The sequence below is a fragment of the Lepus europaeus genome, chromosome 1 (assembly GCF_033115175.1).
Source record: "Lepus europaeus isolate LE1 chromosome 1, mLepTim1.pri, whole genome shotgun sequence".
Taxonomy (NCBI): Eukaryota; Metazoa; Chordata; class Mammalia; order Lagomorpha; family Leporidae; genus Lepus; species Lepus europaeus.
The window spans coordinates 73698462-73711282 of record NC_084827.1 but is presented as its reverse complement, the minus strand read 5'-3'; the positions used below and the strand labels follow the sequence as shown (position 1 = coordinate 73711282).

General features: G+C 42.6%; 1 protein-coding gene across 5 annotated transcripts in view; it reads left to right on the top strand.

Moving 5' to 3' along the window:
- The window catches only part of NCKAP5 (NCK associated protein 5), a 957082-nt gene that overhangs the window by 51256 nt on the left and 893005 nt on the right, over positions 1–12821 (top strand). The window lies entirely within an intron of this gene.

Sequence of the window (12821 nt, the reverse complement as noted above, 5' to 3'; positions counted from 1 at the left end):
GATATAGACTTAGCTTGGTTCCTTCTTTTATATGTTTTTTGGGTATGTGCTTTATTAATTTGTGTACTCTCAATATCTGACCCAGAGTATGGTACAGAATAGGTGTTCAAAAAGATGTATTGGATTTATATATCAGTTGTGTCTTCCAAATTCTGCAGCTACAAATCTTGCTTGGTGGTGTACAGATTAGCTATTTGGCATATAACTGCTGGGGCTTCACCTCACTGTGAAGCTTTTCATAGATGCGAATTTATGGAAATAGAGAAAGGATTGCACTAAGCTTGTGTGTCATGTCGTTCCCTTATAATTCAGAATCAATGTCTGCATCTGTACGGCTTCTGCATTGACTGGCATACCTTCAGATGCTGTGGACCTTGGTAGTATTTTAAGCTTTCTATCAAGTGGAGGTGAATGTGACCCTCATTTATCTCCTAGTGAAAATGTGTGTGTGTGCATATGTATGTGTGTGTTTAGATGTCTTCTTCTTTTTCAACTTTTAAGGAAACTTGGGATTAAGATAATTTCTCAGCCTCTCTTTTGCTGAAGAAAAACACTTCTTACATATCAACATGCTGGTAGGATCTGTCTCAGGCTTAGCAAGAGGGTAGACACAGCCATGTGGTATGATGTAAACGTTCAAGAAAGATTCTCTGAACCCAGAAATATCATGCTTGTCAAGTTGGTCCCTAAAGCCACAGATTTCTGCTTTAGATCTCAACTAATATGCAATGCCCCCTGTAGGCAAACACACTAAGCTATTGTCTTTCAATAATTCATAGTAGCACTCATTAATAAAAAGTCCAGGATCATTGCCAAGGCCAGCTGGATGAGCAGAAAGCATTGAGGGAATTGGTAAACAGGAAGATGTGGGACACAGAGCACAGTGCTGGGGATTCTGGGCTGGGGGCAGGACATGGTGGGGAGGGCAGGACCAGGCAGCCTTCCATGAGACTGTAGGATACCTGGACACCAAAGATAGAGGGAACAGTCTCAGTGAAAGCTTTGCTCACATTTAAATTTTGTCTAGAGATAGCTTGAATATGGACATGAGTAAAACCCTGCCATGGTACCAGTGCTAGTTGGAACCCAGAGGTAAGCTTGCATTCCTATTGGCATGTGGCTCTGTCCTAACACTGTGGAGGGTTATGAGAGAAGACTGTGAAAATGAGAATTTGGTGCTTGGCACCACCTGAGAGGCTTGATTGTGTTAAATCTGCCTGTACTGTGATTGAGGGAGTTTTCCCACTGGAGAAATACTTTCCCTGTTTCCTGGAGGCAGATTAAGTGTTACATGTACATGGCCAGATTGGGAAAGTCCTGAAAAAGAGAGCCCACTTCTATGACTCCATATATGGAGGTGTTTCAGTGCTGCTAAGTATACCACCAAGGCCACGTGACTATGATTCTGCTCTTGGTTTTAGCATTTTGTTCTCTCCTTTGGATAAGATGCTTCTGCTAGTGTAATGATGGCAAGAGTTGGTTCTTTGGAACTGAGATCCATTGTGACTGCCTTGAATAAACTCTATTACTGTCAAGCGCCGGGCTGCACTGGGGATGAGGTCAAAAGTGGGTGGAGGATGTGAACCCAAGACCTTGCATTACTCGTGGCTACATGCTGAAACCACAGACACCTAGGCCAGAAGCAGACAGGGAACATTTCAGATAAGGACTGCTGTGTAAGACAAGGAAAACAATGGACCAGATAATACATCACACTCTTCATGGGGCATGTTGTTCCATTTGACCTGAATTTTTTCTATCATAGAATACAAAAGTGGGAATGGGTGTTGCAGGCCCCTCACTTTGCAGAAGGAGTAGTTAAGACCCAGAGAAGTTAACTGCTCTGCCTGAGGTCACACAGCTAGGACAAGAGTAGAATATGGGTCTCTTTCCTGTCACTTTCTCTTTCATTGTATAGCGTAGCAGGAAGTGATATCCTTTTGACAAACTGAATAGAAGAAAGAGAAACATATTAAATTCCTAAGTCTTGAAATTCCATTGCAGTAATCGTTATGACCCATATTTTTGAGAGTTAGCAGGCCCAGGGGTAATTTACACTTTCAGATTTTACAGGGAAAAAGTTCCTCATAATGGACTGTAAGAATAAGGAACTATTAACTTCATTACACTTTTTATTTTGCATCATCAAATCATGAAGTGTTGAGCAGAAATTATAGCTCCCTTGCAACAGCTTTCACATTTTGGGGCTGGAGAAAACCTTAGGATAAAGAAACATACAGCAGAAGGACCGCAAAGAAAAAAAAAGACTTCAGCTTGGGAAAATGAGTTTGTGATGCTTGGTCACAATTTTGCTTTCAGGACATGGCAAGAGGGAGAGTTTCAGAGAGAGAGAGAGGGAGGGAAAGAGAAGGAAAGAGATAAAGAAAAAGAGAGAAACATGTGCATACATGTATGCCATGGTAACACTGAGATTTTCTTTGATGTTGAGGATTTTTTTACTTTATAAATCACTCTTTTTAAAGTGACAGGTAAGTGAAACCGAAATGAGAAATGTGTTTCAATGTGTGTGTGGGGTTGAGGGGGAGTCTGGGGAGCAAGACAAGTGACTACAAGTTTGCCTTCATCAGCAGGAGTGTGTCAAGTAGCCATATATTCACAGCAAGTACAGTCTTCTCTCTGATAACAATAAAAATCTCCCCAGAAATCGAGGCCTCTTCTTGACCCAAAACCATTCAGCCCTCCCCAGGATGCTTTTTGATCAGAAAAAGTCAGCATTTCACACTGTGCTTTTTTATTTGCAAGAATCATTCCGGGGCTGCTCATATAGCTGTTTGACACTTGTAGCTATGATAGCGTTTAGCTGATGAGAAGGCTGGGGAATGAACTAACTTTCATACCAGCTCACATTTCCTTAGCAAACATTATCTTTTAATTTGGGGAAAATGCTTTTTGCTTTTGAGTACAGATGGGAATAACAGTTTCTTAATTCCCTCCTAGTACCCTTGTTTTTTCTCCCCCACCAAATGGAGACAACATGTTGCATATACTAGATCTTGGATTCTGACAGCACTATGGTTTTTTAAAATCATAGGGGCAGAAATGGTGCTACACATGTCTGTCATTTTATCCTTCAGCTTCCTGGCATCTAAATCATTATAGTCATCATGTCTTCTACCACATGCAGTAATAAGTGAATGAGCAAGTGGCATTGAAAACCTGCTATTTTCCATTTTCCCTTCCAGATTGACTCTGCATCTTTCTCTACTTGGCTGTGCTCCCTTGGAAGATGTACCACATAGATCTTTGGAAAACAACCATTTGCCTTGTAGCATCTGGTTAGGTTTGGCCGATGGGAGGAACTAGCAGGGGATCAGAGGTCCCAGCATTTGTTTTTATGCTCTGTCTCTTGCCCTGGTCATGGACCACAGTGAGTTGGTTTTTTCACCTAAGTTTGTAGATTTTGCTGGACTTCCCTCTCCTGCAACTCTAATTGCAGTCATCCCCTCCATTCTCTCTCTCTGGCACTTTTTGTCTCTCCGTACCCCTTCTGGCCTCTGCATGGTATGGGCTGCTAACCCATCTCTTCATGATTTGCCTTAGCTTTGCCCAAAATTTATCAAACTCTCTTCAGTAGAATATTTGCATGTGCCACCTGTTTCCTGAATGATCCCCCACTCCCCTTACCCTGGCTGAAGCAAGGAGGTATGCTTCCATGAAGGCTAATCTCTATAGCAGGAAAAGTAACATAAAGTGGAGATAGGCAATGTGGCAACCACAGTAATAGCAGTGGAGATCACTGTGGGATGAAGTGAGGAGGTGCTAGTGGGAGCTTTGGTTAGAGCTGTGCTTTGAAGCAATAGAGAGGACTTGGTCATCAAGGTTTGAGTTAGGAGAGAAGAATGAGGCAAGCCAAGGACACTGTCCTGCATTTTCTGGTGACAACTCAGGTCATTGCTGATTTTGTTTCTTCTAAGGAAACTTCTTTCTCATATAGAATTAAAATCCTTGCAGATCTATCTTCAGTTATTTTCCTTATTTAGTGATGAGAAGTAATGCTACAGAGGGTCAGCAAACTCTTTCTGTAAAGATCCAGAGAGTAAACATTTCGTCTTAGCAGGCCACACGGGGAGCTGCAACCACTTAGCTCTACCGCCGTAGCAGGAAGGCAGTCACCGACAATACAGGAACAAATGCGCGTGGCTGTGTTCCAGTAACACTTTATTTACAAGGGCAGGCAGCAGGCAGAATTCTCAAGGACATCTGCACACAGAAGAGCAGTGAGAAATTGGAAAGCCCAGGTTTACCATTCCTGGGTGTGGTTTGTGTTCACCCTAAGTGCATGCAATTCACAAGGCAGGCAGGGGAGCAGAGTGAGGCTGTCATGCAAAAGTACATATACCCAGTGGCAAGAAAGAGCGTAATAGAAAATATTTGCTAAGTATTTGGACATGCAAGATGTCTAAATACATTGGGAATTTTTCTAGGTGTAAAATAGGGATATTGTTAGGATTGTTCAATGCAGCCTGCAGGCTGTAATTATAGTCATGTGCCACTTAATGATGGAGATACAGTCAGGGAAATGTATTGGTAAGTGATTTGGTCATTGTGAAACATCACAGAATGTACTTGCATTGGATGGTCAATGTCAGTCACAGGCTGTGGCCTCTTGATGCAATCAAGACAGTAAACACCAGATGCAAGAGGCTGCTGCCAGCGTAACAGCATCGTGTTTCACAGTAAACTGTTATCTTTAGTAAGTAGAAGGAGCACACTCTAAAATAATGATAACAAGTATAGCGTGATAAATACATAAACCAAGAGCATAATCATTCACTCTCATCAAATATTATGTGCTCTACAAAATCACATGTGCTGTAGTTTTATATGGCTGGCAACACAGCAGTAGATTTGTTGACACCAGCATCACTATACACATATGAGTAAAGCATCACACTACAACATTACGCTGGCTGCATCACTAGGTGACAGGGAGTTTTCTGCTCCACTGTAATCTTATAGGACCATTCTTAGGTTTACAGCCCATTGCTGACTGAAGTGGCATTATGATGTACATGACTCCACTGAGGAAAAAATTGTTTTGCATTGCTTCAAGCATAACTAGTAATCTCTTGAATCTCGTGTTATTCTCATCCGATTCCTCTCACCGTGCAGAGGCCTTACAGAGCAAAAAACACCAAACTTCTAGGGAAGGTTTTCAGCTACTCAACTCCCCGCTCCCTGGACCACTTTTACAGAAGGAAGCATGTGTGATGTACTGTTTATTCAGTGTCTCTGGCCTCTGGGAAAAGGCCCAGTTGTCCTCTGGGAAACTTGAACTTTGTTCTCTGACATCAAGATTGCTCTGAGATTTTCCAGATGAGTGTTGTGAAGGATCAGAGAAAGACAAGGAGGTTTCCAGTTCCCCCAACTGCTTCAGCCCTTTAGCAGGGCTGTTCTCTGTGCTGTCTCCTAGATGTACTAAGAAAAGAGCCCATTGCCATCAGCCAGGTGTTTGGATGTGTCATGATATCTAAGGACTCAGAAAGCTATTTTCAGGAAAAAGCAACAAGTGGAGAATGGATAGCTGTGGCCTAGGTTATAGTAACTTTTCCAAAGTGTTATAGTGAATCTTTGGCTATGTCCCCTGGGAATGGGTAACCGTAGAGCTGGAAACATGTCAGGCCCTTAGATGCACATTTATTTATTCAGTTAGTCTACCTACCAGCTTACTTCAGCCCATTGTGGCACCTTGGAAAATGCTGGAGAAGTACCCTGCCTACCTGCCTTCCAGAAATGCAGCTCTCAGGGCACCATAGGTTTATTTGGGGCAGACAGGAAAGGCTGGGCCAGGGAGACACCAACCACAAGAGATAGATGCTAAGAGACTTGAAGAGGCTCTGGAAGAGCAAGAAGAGAGCAGAACCTGACCATGATGCTTGGAGGGAAGGTGAGACTTATGGCCGTGCTGGTGCTAAACACAGAAGGGGACCAAAGCATCAAAGCAGTGGGCAAGAGTGTGTCCACAGTAGGGGTAGTTGGAGTCTAGCATCAAAGTCACTTTAGCAGACAGCTCAGCAAGGTGAGTCTGAACCGTTTATTGTCTCCAGACCAGGAGGCTTCTCTCCCTTAGTAATGGTAGCTACAGTTTATTGAGGCTTAATATGTGCCAAGCTCTATGCTCAATGTTTTATATGGAAACTGTCATTTAATACTTCCAATAGCTCTTTAAGGTCGGAACTCTAATTATCCCTATTTTGCAAATGAGAAATCTGAAGCTTAACAAGTTAATCAACTTCTTAGGGCTATAGCACTAGTGAGTGAGAGAGTAGGGATTTCTGCCTGGGTCTGGCTACTTCCAGCCTGCACTGGCTCTGCACAGCTAGTAGCTCTAAAGCAGAAAACCTTTGCTTCATGCCAGTGCCTGGGAGCTCCTCCATGTGCTTCCCAACCTTACAGAGCCCCAGCTACCTCAACAAAACTAGAGGTTTTCGTGTGTATCTGTGCCCAACTGATGAGAGAGGCTATGTTTGCTTTAAGTGAAGCAATTGCCAAAGGGGCAGAGGTGGGAGGTGAAGGGTTATACTAAATAAGATATGTGTATATTGACACTTGCTAAGTGCTAAATGCCTTTTTTCTGATCTTGTGATTTTTCTGATTAACCAGGTCTTGGGACCAACTTTAGTAGAGATTAAAGCTTAAAATCATATATATAAGTATATGAAATTTTGTGTTTTACCCATATTAGGGCTGATTGTGGTAAGTGCATTTGCATTATGAACTATTTTTTAAGGATTTATTTATTTATTTGAAAGAATTATAGAGAAAAGGAGAGACAGAGAAGGAGAGACTGAGAGAGAGAGAGAGAGGTCTTCCATCCATGGTTCACTCCCCCGTTGGCTGCAATGGCTGGAGCTGTGCTGATCCGAAGCCAGGAGCCAGGAGCTTCTTCTGGGTCTGCCATGTGGATACAGGGGCCCAAGCACTTGGGCCATCTTTCACTGCTTTCCCAGGCCATAACACAGAGCTGGATTGGAGGTGGAGCAGCTGGGACTCAAACTGGCACCCATATGGGATGCCAGCACTGCAGGTAGCGGCTTTACCTGTTACCACACAGTGCCGACCCTGCATTTTGAACTTTTTAAATTTGGAACGCAGAGACAGGGAGAGAGATCTTCTATCATTCTCCAAATCTCTATAGCCAAAGTGTGTCAGTTCAAAACCAAGAAGCTGGAATTCAATCCAGGTCTCCATGTTGGTGGCAGAGACCTCCCAGACTGCATTTATCAGGAAGTTGGAATGGGAAGTGGAGTTGGGACTCAAATCCTGGCAAATCTGACACAGGATATAGGCTTCCCTCACAGTGTTTTTCTGTTGCACCAGAGCCCTTTCTCATGGTAGAATAATTGACTAGAATGTGAGTATAGAGCAACTGGTCAGAGATAGGACATATGCAATATATCACTGTCCCCCTGATATGCAGTGGGGTTTGTAACTTGAATGATGATCATACAGAATGGCTGCATGTTATTTTGACTGGCTCTTGACTGATGGAGGTGGCTAGAGAGCTAATAGCATTTCCCATGAAGAGATTCATACATAGACGCTCTCCTGTACATTGCAGGAAGTCTAGCAGGATATGTGGACCCTATCCATTGGAAGTAAGTAATACTCCTTCTAGAGTTGTGACAACCAAACCATCTCCAGACATGGCCACATGTCACCGGGGGGAGAAAAATCACCTCTGGATGAACTAAATCATAAGCTCCTCGAGGGCATAGGCCATGTCATATTCATGTTTGTATCATTGAATTCTGAACCACATGAAATACTCAGTGAAATGAATGAATGAATAGATGAACTAACTTACTAGTGAGTTCATGAACAAGGTGCGCATTAGCAGATAACACAGGGCACATTGGAGAAGACACTGGATGATGCCGGGGTGGCTGGAGAGGAGAGATGATGCACTGCTCTTCAGCTGTACTCCAGGATGCTTCTAGTGTATGTGTGTGTGTAAAGTTTTTTATTTTACAACAAATACTTTCAGCATGATGTTCTGAACCCTCTTGAATTGAGTTCTAAAGTGCTGACTGGAGAAATTTATTAAAAGATTTGTAGGATTTTGAATTCTCTAAAATTATTTTGTTTTAAATTTTTGGTTATGTATTTTTCTGGGAAGCAAATTTATAGGTATGATCAGATTCTCAAATATATCTGTTATCCAAGAATAGTTAAGGACCTTCACCTGCCATTAGTGCTCTCTATAGCATCTTCCCATGGGGGGCTTCCTTGCCGTGGTCACAGCAGGCACTCAGGCTACATCTGCCTTCATCACTTGTAATCAGCTTCTGCCCTCAGTGTTGTCTAATAGTATCAAATGGGGTTCTGTGTATCATTGGGGTCTCTGAGATCAACAAATCAAAATAGAAACTGGGCACAACTTGAAACCCCTTTACAAACGCTATGCTATTAACAAATGATGAAATGATACTGCTTCTACAACAGAATTAAGTACAAATGTGCAGAGACATTCGCCTGGCATGCTCCATGTTTTCTTAGGGATCTGAGATCTGCTTGTCATTCTCCTGGTGTCTCGCCATCTTTCAATAATGGGAATCATCAGATCATACAAGTTTCCATAGCAACTGAGTTTTCTGCATCATCCTCTGGCAGCCTAGGATCGTTCCCATGGCAGACTACCTAGTGCTTTGTCCATAACAAGAGATGGAGCTTTCATCGATCTCCTGAGAAGCTGGTTCTCAAAGCCAATAGGAATCTGAGTGCTCACTAATATGTGCTTGTTTTCCTTTCCCAACTTTCTTGTTGATCAGCACCGAAATTGAGCACCTTCTGGATTTGAAGCCCTGTGAAATGAAAACTAAGAAATTCAAAGCATGGTTTCCTTTTTGCAAAGCTTTGAAAAATCTAGTCTCATATACACAAATCATAGTAATATCAAGAGATGTACAGTGGTGCAAATCAAGACTGATGGGTTTTAGAAAGAGAAAGTTGCCCTCTAGCTATATTGATCAGGAAGGGATTACCCTATGGAGGAGGATTTTCATATGTCCCTTTAGAATATTGGTCTAAATTTGATCTATGGTGTTCCTGTGTTCCCTGAAGCAAAAATTTATTGAGAAAGCAACAATGTCATAAAAGAATGGTGTATGATTTCAAGGCACCTGACTTATATTTGAGGAATTGCTAAGACCCTAAGCAAGCCCTGCTGTAATCCTGAATTATCACCTTAACTTTCCTCTTGCCCCCTTCTTGCCCCCTCCCTTCTTCTATTAATATTCCCTTACCCATTCTTCCTGGTACAAGGCAGAATGCATTGCCCAGCTAAATCATTTTGATTTCTTTTCTTCTCATTCATTCATCAGTGTATGTTGTGCCAACTGTATATGTATTATTAGCTGCATTTCAGCAGCCTGTCTTACACTAATTTACCACCCTATGTTATAGTTCATTATTGCCAATTAATATTTATTGAACATCCACAGGGTTCATGGCCATGAATGAGGCAGTATTTCTCATTCCTTCATGTTGCATTACATGGACTCAGCTTACGCAGTATTTATGACCTCTCTGCCAGTTTTGTCAGCCTTCATCTCTATCCCAATTTCAATTAATATTTGAAGAGCAAATCTGGGAGCCATTGTGTTAGAATGCTTCGCTTAACACCAGATGCACTGCCTCAATTTTTCTCCTTTCATGTCCTTGTTTTAGAATTCTCTCCTAACATGGGATCTCATTTGTCTGAGCCACTCTCTACATGCCCAGACAGTGGTTCTTCTGGTTCCTTTACATTCCAGGCAGTTCCAGATGTTTCCTCCTCATAAGTTATATTTCCTTAACTAGGCTTAATGGATCATAATTGTCCATTTCTGAAGATGCCTCTGAGGTTTGCCTGCCTTCTTTCTTTCAGCACCTTTTTGATTCTTACTTTCAAGCAGTTGTCTTCAGCTTGGTAGGTTTCTTATTACAATTAATGCATTGACTGCTCTCATGCACATAGATGTGTTGAGGGAAATAAAATAATTTGGCCTAATAAATTCTGGGATCCATCTGCCAGCCCTGGCAGATAAGTAGGCTCAGGCTGTTGACTTTTTTATAAGAAAGAGCTGCTTTTCAGAGGCCCCCAGCTTTGAAACTGGAGTGGCCACCATGGCTGGCAGAGTAATCCAGTATGGCTGGGCATAGTCCTGGCAGTCCAGTCCTTCAAGGCACCATCTAAACAGGCTGCCATGAGATTGCTATCATCCCTTCCTTCTCCCATGGCATCCCGACTTCTGTGACAGGCAGGGGGAGGAGCTATTTGAGGACCTGTTGGGGGTAGTAAGTAGCTCTTGGGGGGTCTTCTGAACCAAGTTTGGTGATTTCCTGGAGGCAGAATATCTGACTTAATATCTAGTTTTGGGGGGTGTAGTAAGGAGGAAGTGAGGGGAAACAAGCCAGGTCAAAAGTAGTGAGCATGTCTCATCTCCATGGACAGCTCTGAATAACTTTCCAATTTTGTCTATAAAGACCATGGATCAACAATCTTGTTTCCTGATTCACTGCATTAGCTGAGGTCCTGGGAGGAAACAGATGACACACTCAATCCAGGTAATGAAGGAGGCTTGCATAAATATCTTCTTTACAAAGGGGTGACAATGTGTGGGAACTTGGTAAGATATTTTCTTACAGCTCCCTGAGGCTAGATACAGGGAAGGAGCCATTACTGCTGAATCGAGAAAGTGGCTGTAGAATGTTGTGACTCTAAGATCAGAGCATTTGGCAGGAAATGCCAACTTAGACTGAGAGATAATGGCCAATAGTGTTGGCCCAGCTGCTGAGAGATCAGGACATGAACACTATCTGCACTCTCAAATCCCCTGCTGGTGCCTCCATTGGCTGAACCTGAATTGAATCCAAAGGAAAAGGGGTTCTTTGAGCTCTCTGGAGCCTAGAGCAGGATGGAGAGTGGACTCAGAGGATGTATCCAGCACATTTATCCTACAAGTTAAGACAATACACCACCAGTAACACAATAAGTAGTCTATTATTAAAATGGACATTATTAGACAAAGGTTTTATATATTATATTATTTATGTATTATTTTACAGTCAAGTTCCTTGAATTTGTCAACTTGATTTGACCAATGTCATATGACACTTTGATAAGAGAGGTTTCAGGTAGCCATGGCATGGTTTTATCATCAAGGATCCTGGTAAAAATGTATAGTGCAAGGCTATGCACATGTTGTGTGATGCTGGGGCACAAGAAGGGTAATCTAAAGAATTGATCATTGCATTAGAACTCTGGGTCCTTAGATTGTAACTGGAGATGAATCCACTAGTAGATATGTGGCTATCAGCAAGTTCTTTTTCTTTTTTTTTTCTTTCTTTCTTTCTTTTTTTTTTTTTTTTTCAGGCAGAGTTAGACAGTAAGAGAGAGAGACAGAGAGAAAGGTCTTCCTTCCGTTGGTTCAACCCCCAAATGGCCACCATGGCCGGCGCACTGTGCCTATCCAAAGCCAGGAGCCTGTGTTCTTCATTGTGGGATTGCCATAGGATTAAATGAAATAAAGAGCAAGGAATTGTTGTGGAGACCATAGGAACCTATGCAAATGAAAATTATTCTAATTGTGGAAGTGGTACAGCTCCTATAGTCTGCACTTCAATTTTTCAAAAAGGTAGGCAGCAAGGACAGTCTCAGAAAGAAAAATATATGAAGAGTTTATTGTGTGCAAAGCATCCATTTTAAATAGTGGCTCGGCAATAGATGCCCTGTAATACAGTGGACAGAGCAAGGCTGATTTGAGAATTGGCCTGAACTGGGTTTGAATCCCAAGGTGCTTGGCCATTTTACCTATCTTCTCTGAGCCTCTGTGTTCTCATCTGTTCATGGAGGTGATAATCTTACTCAAAAGGCTGTTGGGAAAATTAAGGAAAAGAACTCATAACACAAACAGAGCACACAGCATAGTGTTTGCTGTGCAGTCTTCTGTACACGGAAAACATGCAGAGCCTGCTGACATGGCCATCCAGATGGCAGCTTTCCTTGCGTATGGAAGGAGGCATTCAGAAATGAATTTTGAAAACAAAAATGTTTGGCTTACACCTGTACATGTATATGATGTTTAACAACCAAATAGCATATCTGTGATGCTATCAGCCAGAAATGAACACCCAGGAGCTTACCACAGGTTGTGTGTGACCAAGCCTTGGATTCCATTTTTTTCTTAGTCCAGTTGCTCAGTAGTCTATTATTAATGAGCTGAATGCTAGGCCTTCATATATGGAGCATTATATTTTTTCTGGAACTTTTGGCCTTCTGCTCTCACCCCTGAAACCTAGCCAATGTCTGTTTATAATAGGTGACTTTATTCCCAAGGCTTCCAGAGGTGCTCACAGTCTTTCAAGCAAATGTACAGTGACTTCCTGTGCCAAAGTCCTGCTGGGTCTTTCTGCCCCAGGCCTGTGCTCCTGGTAGAACCAGACTGGAGGACTGGGTTGCGGGACTTCCTTTGTTTGCCTTAGGCCTTCAGTTGCTTTGAGATTTGCTGACTGAGAGCAGTAAGAGGTGGATTTTAGGGAAGGGACTAAGGAAGACTTCCCATCTTGCTCCCTTCTCTTTTCTTCAGTGGGGGAGAAGACTTGGAGGGGTTGAAGTAGAAAAAATTTTTTTACTACATAAAGAGAAGGAAAGAGGAAACAGGGTCCCAGTGGCCTCTTGCCAGGCCCCAGGAATGCGCCAACCCTGGGAATTGGCCCCTCGCCAGCCTCCTCAGAGGCTGCTGACTTGGGAAAACTGGCTCTCTGGCTGCTGCCAAGAATGCAGACAATGGTCTTTTGGATAGTTCAGCTTTTGAAAG